This window comes from Tachyglossus aculeatus, chromosome 23 (genome assembly GCF_015852505.1).
Source record: "Tachyglossus aculeatus isolate mTacAcu1 chromosome 23, mTacAcu1.pri, whole genome shotgun sequence".
In the NCBI taxonomy this organism is placed as follows: Eukaryota; Metazoa; Chordata; class Mammalia; order Monotremata; family Tachyglossidae; genus Tachyglossus; species Tachyglossus aculeatus.
Window position 1 is genome coordinate 33,445,712 of NC_052088.1, and position 9,493 is coordinate 33,455,204.

The 9,493-nt window shown below is 40.2% G+C and overlaps 1 non-coding gene across 1 annotated transcript; it reads left to right on the forward strand.

The window, feature by feature from the left end:
* Positions 1 to 1,923: 1,923 nt before the first annotated feature.
* On the forward strand, positions 1,924 to 2,061 carry LOC119944992. The gene has a single exon (XR_005456128.1). It is a non-coding gene; the product is annotated as a small nucleolar RNA SNORA7 (small nucleolar RNA).
* The last annotated feature ends 7,432 nt before the right edge of the window (positions 2,062 to 9,493 follow it).

Below are 9,493 nucleotides of genomic sequence, written 5' to 3' on the forward strand. Positions count from 1 at the left end.
TGGGCCAGTGTTTGTTTCACTAGTCCACAGCACACTTGTCCTTAGCTAAATGAATCACAATTCTAAGAGCATTCGGTACCCCTCAAAAAATGAAATGCTTACATGCTCCCCTAACTTCAACTCTGCCTTGAAAGGACTGATTCACTGGGGATAGATAAAGAGATATGGAGGTGATTAGGAGAAAGAACAAACAGGAAAGTGAACATCAATATGCCCAAAGGCAGTGTTAAATGGAGCTCTAGAGTGGCTATGGAAAGGGCAAAGAAATGATAATAGAGCAGTCTCCCTGAGGAGTTTGGTACAGACTCCCTCAAAATCTAATCCCTTCCTACAGTGCTTTCATTAGCAGTTTGCTTTTGGTAACTGCAAAGATGGAAAAAAACCCACAATATTTCTCCATACTTTTTCAGGATGCTGTTTAATGGAAAGCCAGTACACTAGTGCCTAAAATTACAAAATTCTCTTAAGAGAAATAGGAATGGTAAAAGCACTAGTGTTAGCATTCAATACTTAAAATAAAAGTAATGATAATGATGGTATTTGTTAAGCGCTTACTATGTGTCAAGCACTGTCCTAAGCACTGGGGTAGATGAAAGCTCATCAGGTTGGACACAGTCCCTTTCCCACATGGGGCTTACAGTCTTCATCCCCATTTTACAGGCAAGGTGACTGAGGCCCAGAGAATAATAATAATAATGGCATTTGTTAAGTGCTTACTGAGCACTGTTCTAAGTGCTGGGGTAGATACAAGGTAATCATGTTGTCCCACGTGGGGCTCACAATCTTAATCCCCATTTTACAGATGAGATAATTGAGGCCCAGAGAAGTGAAATGATTTGCCCAAGGTCACACAGCAGACACATGGCAGAGCCAGGATTAGAACACTGGTCCTTCTGACTCCCAGGTCCAGGTTCTAGCCACTAGACAGTGTAGCTCAGTGGAAAGAGCACTGGCTTTGGAGTCAGAGGTCATTGGTTCAAATCCCGGCTCTGCCACTTGTCAGCTGTGTGACTTTTGGCAAGTCATTTAACTTCTCTGTGCCTCAGTTACCTCATCGGTAAAATGGGGATGAAGACTGTGAGCCCCCCGTGGGACAACCTGATCACCTTGTAAACTCCCCAGCACTTAGAACAGTGTTTTGCACATCGTAAGTGCTTAATAAATGCGATCATTATTATTTTATTATTATTACAATGCTACCGATACAATGCTACAGGTACAATACAGTGCTACAGATTCAAAGGCCCAGTGACTTCAAGCTTCTAAAAAGGGATATTGTCTAAGGAGAGAAATGGAGAAGTGTAGTTTTATAATTGGTATCATAAAAGAAAATGAAATGTTGGTAGTAGAAATATCTTAAAGGGAGTTTCTGGCATTCTTAAAATATGCAAAGATGCTGAATAGTGAGCAAACTAAAGCACTTGTGTTCCAGTAGAAAAAAAGGAACATAAAAGGATGAAAGATGCAATTTGAAAACCGATGGAAACTAAGGATCAGAATGAAAGAAAAAAGAAAAACTGTCATTTATCATAACTGTTTTAGAAGAATTCAGCAGGAAGGTAGTTTGAGAATTGATTTTATTTGTATTTTATTGTAAAACCTAGATCTAAAATTCAACTGTGATATTAAGCCATGTGTGCTCAATAGCATCAATTAAAAAAAACCAACTAGATAAGAAATTTGCCTGCAAGTCTAACAGGAAAAGAATTCATTTAGCGGAATAGGTTACATGTTCAGGAGAATATAAATTGTTTTATAAATGAGGATGAATACTTGTATCATAGATTAGATCTTATCAGTAGCATCATCTTCAAAAACAAAGGACAGTTATGTATAAATGTGTGTGTGTGTGTGTATGCAGTTCCCATGGTACAAAATTTATATGATGAAAGCTTGCAAAAAAAGGGTTTATACTCTGATATTCCCCTCTCAGGATGGCACCTGGAGAGTTTCTACTACTCTACTAGTCTCAGCTATAGGAGGGAGAGTCAGGGAGAGTCCTACCCATTCCATTCCTAGCTTGGCCAGTGGCTAGTGAGTGGAAGACAATCTGCCACAAGTCAAAGCTCACCTGTGCTGGGCAGCAGCAGCATGGGAGAGAGTCAAGGGTGGAGACTCAAGTGTATTCTGTGGAAGAAGGCAACCACTTTTCTATTTTGACCAAGAAAACTCTATGGATCCACTGCCAGAAAGATCGCAGATGGAGGTGGGGCGTTCTGGGAAAGATTTGTCCATGGAGTCGCAATGGGTTGGGGCAACTCGACAGCATAGACAAGACTCTGAAGCTGTGAGTTATTCATGAAAAGGGAAGTTTGGTTTTATTTTTTCATGCAGTGCATATAACCAAAAGGAGATGTTCGAATGGAGAAAAGTGAAAAATAGTTTAGTAATGGTTTTGCTTGTGTTATGAGACCAAAAGCCTACATCAAAATAACCATATAAGTTGCAAGGGGGTGTTTTGGACTGGTCTAGCTGGTAAGTGTAACATTTAAGTGAAAAAGGCACCAAAGTTTTCCCTCACCCATTGAAAACCTAAAGAATTTTAATTTAAACTTAATTAGAGTTTTAAGTAAAACATTACACATTCTCCAGTCACCAGGGAACATGCTAAATAGTACACTTCTGAAGGAAGCTGATTTGGTTCTGACAATTTGCCAGCTTGCAGGCATCAGTAACCCTTTTTAAGGGATTGCACGTGGCCAAAGGAAAATGCACAGGACTCAGGGCTGTTATTTTAAAGATCATTTTAACCCCTCCTACATTTCATTTTAGAAACTGAGCTTATGGTAATGAGAGAAATATATCAAAATGAAGTGCCCAGGTACACTAGATAGAAAAAAAATTTCAAGATTTAAAAGTGGAAAATATGGTTTGTAATTAGTGTTCGCAATTGTGATTTGTAATTAATATTTTAGGATTAAGAACAGAGGGGGCTTTAGTCATACATTTAATTGAGGATCATGTGACTAAAAGCCACTGTAAATTATTTTTTCTCTAAAATTGTATTCAAATATAAAACCAGTGGACCAGTAGTTTTCACTTTGAGATGAAAGAAACAGGTGTCTCTTCATTTCTTCAAGGCTTCAATAGAAGAAGTTCCCACCTTAAGGGGTTATTTCCATAATTCTCAAGAAATTATTTGTTCTCTCCCAAAAAAATCTCCATTCAATCTTGTGGGTATAACAAATAAAAGTATTGTATTCCACCCATCGCAATCTTCAAAAACTTGAAGTAATAATAATAGTAATTGTGGTATTTGTTAAGTTCTCACTATGTGCCAAGCTCTAGGATAGATACAAGACAATCAGGTCCCATATGGGGCTCACGGTCTAAATAGGAGGCAGAAGAGGTTTAAATCCACATTTTGCAGGTGAGGGAACTGAGGCACAGAGAAGTTAAGTGACTTGCCTGAGGTCACACAGCAGGTAAGAGGCAGAGGTGGTCTTGAAACTAGTGGCCTAGTAGAAAGAGCACAGGCCTGGAAGTCAGAGGATCTGGGTTCTAATACCACCTCTGCCACTTATCTGCTGTGTGACTTCAGGCAAGCCACTAAACTTCTCTGTGCCTCAGTTCTCCCATCTGCAAAATGGGGATTCAAAACCTGTTCTTCCTCCTACTTAGAATGTGAGCCGCAGGTGGGACCTAATTATCTTGTATCTACTTCAGTGATTAGTACAGTGCTTAGCAACTAGTGTTTAGTAGTCAATCATACTTATTGAGTGCTCTCTGTGTGCAGAGGACTGTACTAAGCTCTTGGGAGAGTACAATACAATAATAAACAGACACATTTCCTGTTATTATTATCAGCATGGCATAGTGGATAGAGCAGGGGCGTGGGAGTCAGAAGGACACGGGTTCTAATCTCGGCTCCATCACATGTCTGCTGTGTGTGACCTTGGACAAGTCACTTCACTTCTCTGTGTCTTAGTCCCCTCATCTGCAAATTGGGGATTAAGACTGTGAGCTCCATGTGGGTCAGGAACTGGGTCCACCTTGACTATCTTGTATCTACCCCAATGCTTAAAACAGTGCTTGGCACATAGTAAGTGCTTAACAAGTACCATAATTATTATTATTTATTACTATCATTACTAACTTTCATTATAGGACCAATTTCTTATACTTTCCATCATTGTTTATCACTCTCATCTGAATCTTCCCTAGTTTTTCCATACCCTTTTAAAAGCGTATTACTGACATTGAACACAATACTCTAATAAGGGTCTGTTGACCAGAGATCTTGTGAACTTCATTCTCCTGCTTATCTCAGCTCTGTATAGGCTTTTTCAAAACTGGCACTGCATTGCTTGCCTATTCAATTTCTACTCAATTATGATCTCCCAGACTTTTCTACAAATACTAGCCGATCTTCTTCCATTCAGGGCTAATTGCTTTTCATCTTTCAGTGTAGGTTAAATCCATCCCTTTTCAATTCCATCCTGTGTTGTAGACTGTATTCTACTTGTTTTGTTTTGTTGTCTGTCTCCCCGCTACTAGACTGTGAGCCCGTTGTTGTTTAGGGATTGTCTCCATCTATTGCCAAATTGGACTTTCCAAGCACTTAGTACAGTGCTCTGCACACAGGAAGTGCTCAATAAATATGATTGAATAAATGAATGTATTTCCATATTATATGCCACGATATTTTTATTGTCCTTATTGATGAAGGAATTCTGTTCATCAAATGTGCAGCTCATTCTAAACTGGACAGGGAAGAATAAAATTCCAATTTGAGCCCATCTCAGGAATAAATACCTTGAGAAGGCCCTTAATATTTCCCCCAATTAATATTGATCATTGATGACTACCCACTGAGTGTAACCATTAAGCTAGCTTTGCATCCCAGTAGAGAAGCAGTATGGCCTAGTGGAAAGAGCATCGGTCTAGGAATCAGAAGACCTAGGGGCTACTTTTCCGCTGTGTGATCTTGGGCAAGTCACTTAACTTCTCTGCTTCTTAGTTTCCTCATCTGTAAAATGGAGAGTCAATACCCGTTCTCCCTGTCTTCTAGACTGTGAACCTCATGTGGTACAGGACTGTGTCTGACCTGATTAACTTGCATCTTCCCCAGTGCTTAGCACATAGTAAGCACTTAACAATGCCATAATAATAGTAGCATCAATCAATCAATCGATTGTGTTCAGAGCATAGTACTAAGTGTTCAGAAGCACAGAACACGGTCCCTGACTTCCAGGGGCTTACAATCTAATAGGAGAGACAAGCAGACATAAATAATTTACAAATAGAGGCAGAAGAAAGAAGAGGGACAAAAACAGGTTGAATGGTCATATCCTTGCTTTCTTAGCTTTTTTAAAAATGGTATTTGTTAAGTGCTTATGTGTGCCAGGCACTGTACTAAGCAATGGGGGAGATACAAGCAAATCAGGTTGGACATATTTATTCCATGTTCCATGTGGGGCTTACAGTCTTAATCCCCATTTTATAGATGAGGCAACAGAGACACAGAGAAGTTAAATGAATCGACCAACAGACAAGTGGCAGAATCAGGATTAGAACCCAGGTCCTCTGATTCCCAGGCCTGTGCTCTTTCCACTAAGCCACACTGCTTCTCATGGCTTGTCATATAAGGATAGTCATGGAGACAGAAGGAAAAGTCCAGATTGATAAGGTATATTATGTTTCCCTCTTCTAATGAGACCTGTCACTCTGTCATAAAACTAAATTATTCGGGCACAATTTGCTCTTTGCAGAGACATGTTGGTGCTTTCCAGTACTTTATGTTCCAGGAAGAACAGTCTAGTGTAGGCATAGAGTGTCAAGAAATGGGTGGGGGAAGCTGGGAAATCATAATTTCCTGGACATCTTGATGTCATAGCATTACCCAAGTACCCAAGTGGGACTTGTTAGGTGCTTAATATGTGCCAGGCACTGTACTAAGCGCTGGAGTGGATTCAAGCAAATTGGGTTGGACACAATCCCTCTCTCAGGTGGGGCTCACAGTTTCAATCCCCATTTTACAGATGAGATAACTGGGGCCCAGAGAAGTGAAGTGACTCACCCAAGGTCACACAGCAGACAAATGGCAGAACTAGGATTAGAACCCATTACCTTCTGACTCCCAGGCCCTAGCTCTAACGACTATGCCATGCAAATCAATCAAGCAGTTTTATTTATAAGCACTTAAATTGTGCAGAGCACTGTAATGATAATAATAATGACATTTGGTAAGCACCTACTATGTGCCAAGCACCATTCTAAGCACTGAATGATGGTATTTGTTAAGCACTTACTATGTGCCAAGGACCGATATAAACCCTGGGGTAGATAAAGGTAATCAGGTTGTCCCACATGGGGATCACAGTTTTACAGACGAGGGAACTGAGGCACAGAGAAGTGAAGTGACTTGGCCAAGGTCACACAGCAGACAAGTGGCAGAGCATGGATTAGAACCCATGACCTCTGACTCCCAAGATGGTGCTCTTTCCACTAAACCATGCTGCTTTGCACATGCTGTTCTGTATTGTTTAGGAGAGTACACTTCAGTTGATAAACATGATCCTTTTCTTCAAGTAATTTATAGTTTAAGGAGGGCAATGGGTGGGTGGGAATAACGGGGAGACCTAAAGAGAGATAGAATAGGGATTGCTCTGGGGGCATGATTTGGAACTGGAGACACTGAAAGATGAGGAGTCATGGACAGGGACACTTGAGGAAAGAAATCAAGCAGGGAGAAATAAACAAGTGACTTTACAACATGAGGCTAGCACAGTACAACTGTTGGTTCAGCTAATAGTTTTTCTGAGATTCAGTGTGCCCTACTGGATAGACCCCAGGCCTGGGAGTCAGAAGAACCTGACTCTCGGCTCCTCCATGCATCTGCTGTGTGATCTTGGGCAAGTTACTTCACTTCTCTGGTCCTGAGTTACTTTATCTGTAAAATGGAGATTAAGACTGTGAGTCCCACGTGGGACTGGGACAGTGTTCAACCTGATTACCTTGTATCTACCCTAGTGCTTAGAACGCTGCCTGGAAAATAATAAGTGCTTAACAAATAACATTAAAAAAAACTTTTTTTGAGGCCGTTTACTATGGGAAGAAGAATGGTCTCGTGGCTGGAACATGGGGCTGGAACATGAGGCTGGGAGTCAGAAAAGCTGGTTCTAGTTCAACTCTACCAACAGTGTGACCTTAGATAAGTCATTTGACCCCTTCTGGACCTTGGTATTTTTCATCTGTAAAATGAGGCTAATTATAATACCTGCCTCTCCTTTTGTCACAGGAGCACTGTAAGAATAAAATGAGGTCATTAATGTGAAAGTGCTCATTTAGTGCACACTAAGTGATCATTGATGTGCAAAAATTGAAAGTTGTATGCAGTACAAGATAGTATTATTCTCTTGCATTGTATTTTAATGTAACTTGGCAAAATAGCTATCTTCTATAGCCCTAAAAAATGATATTTCCAGTCTCTGGGTGCAGAATGTGTTAAATAACCTTTAGAGATCTGCGGGATCTTAGATCCTAAAATAGCAGGAATATCTTGGAGCCCTGGGAGAACTGGGATCAATATTTCTTCTTTTGGTCTCCAATGCTTAGAGTTGTAAATATGTGCAAAATCTTTCTTAAATGATAGAGGCTAGAGAGATTATCAGAAAGGATAAACATTTACAAGAAAACAACATGTTCACATAGCTTGAAATTTTTCTGCAAATCTTGTTAATGTTAGCCAAAGCATATGATTGTTTATGTGACTCGGTTTTGATAAACTGTAACCAAGGCAAATCTGGGATGCATATCAACTGAATTTCCGTTGCTGCACAAGCCTAGCTTTTTTGTTGTTGTTTCTTCAAGAGATGCTAGCTCTCTGTAATAGAAACGTGAGTCCCCCCTCAAGGACAAGGACAACACCTAATTCCAACTTGCTTACTATTTCCCAGCTTTAGTACACTTTGCAGAACAGTAAGCACTCTGTAAATACTAGTACTACAACAACGACCTAAAATATCCCCCAACAAAAGCACCAAGAAGTATAGAACTCCCTGCTTATTATGGGAAGGGAATGTATCTGCTAATTCTGTTGAATTGTACTTTCCCAAGCACTTAGTACAGTGTTCTGCCCATAGTAAGCATTCAATAAATACCATTGATTGATTGATTGATTGATTGATACTGTATGCTCCTTCATAGCTGTTGCAAAACTGCTGCTTGGAGAGGAGTTGAAAGAATGGAAGGGCCAGCACAGACAACAATATCCATTAATAACTGAGGTATCAGTTACACATTTACTATGTGCCAAGCACTGTACTAAGCACTGGGGTGAGCTGGTCAGACCCAGTCCATTCCCAACTTGAGGCTCACAGTCTAGGAGGGAAATATGCACTTAATTTACTGATGAGGAAACTGAGGTACAAAGAAATTAAATGACTCACCTAAGGTCACCCAGCAGAATAATGGCAAGGCTGGGCTTAGAATTCAAGTCCCCTGGCTGGGTTAGGAAAGTACTAAGTAAATTTTTTTCACCATAAATTTCCCTCAAGTCCTTCAGCTACTCCATACCAGGGTGGCAGGTCACACCAGACTCTTAAATAATAAATAATTATAGTATTTGTTAAGCGCTTACTATGTGCCAGGCACAAAATGTCAAATCTAGTCTTTTCTCCATCGTCACTGGAAGAAAACCAAGTGGTCAAAGGTGCCAGACAATCAATCAATCAATCAATCAATCACATTTATTGAGCTCTTACTGTGTGCAGAACACTGTACTAAGCACTTGGGGGAATACAATATAACAGAGTTGGTATAACAGACTCGCAGTTCTAATTTCCTATAATTCAGAGTTCTGGTCTCCCTTTGGAGGTATAAATTCGAATCCACTTCTGATACTTCTACTTTTTACCTAGAATGTGAGCCCCATGTGGGACAGGAACTGTGTCCAACCTAATTAACTTGTATCTACCTCAGTGCCTAGAATAGTGCTTGAAACATAATAAAAGCTTGACAGATACCATTAAAGCAGCCTATACTGAACTAGCACACTTGAGGATACAATGGTTGACCTAGAAACTAGAGATAAAGCACAATAATAGTAATAATTATGGTATTTGTTAAGTACTTACTATGTGCCAAGCACTGTTCTAAGCACTGGAGTAGATACAGGGTAATCAGGTTGTCCCACATGGAGCTCACTTTTCATCCCTATTAAAATGGGGATTAAAATTCACTTCTCTACTGTTTGACCTTGGGCAAGTCACTTAATTTCTCGTGCCTCAGTGACCTCTATGTTAAATGGGGATGAAGACTGTGAGCCCGTGTGGGACAACCTGATTACCTTGTATCTACCCCAGCACTTAGAACAGTGGTTGGCACATAGTAAGCACTTAACAGATGCCAACATTATTATCCCCCCTTCTAGACTGTGAGCCCATTGTTGGGTAGGGATTATCTCTATTTGTTGCTGAATTGTACTTTCCAAGAGCTTAGTACAGTGATCTGCACACAGTAAGCTCTCAGTAAATATGATTGAATGAATGAA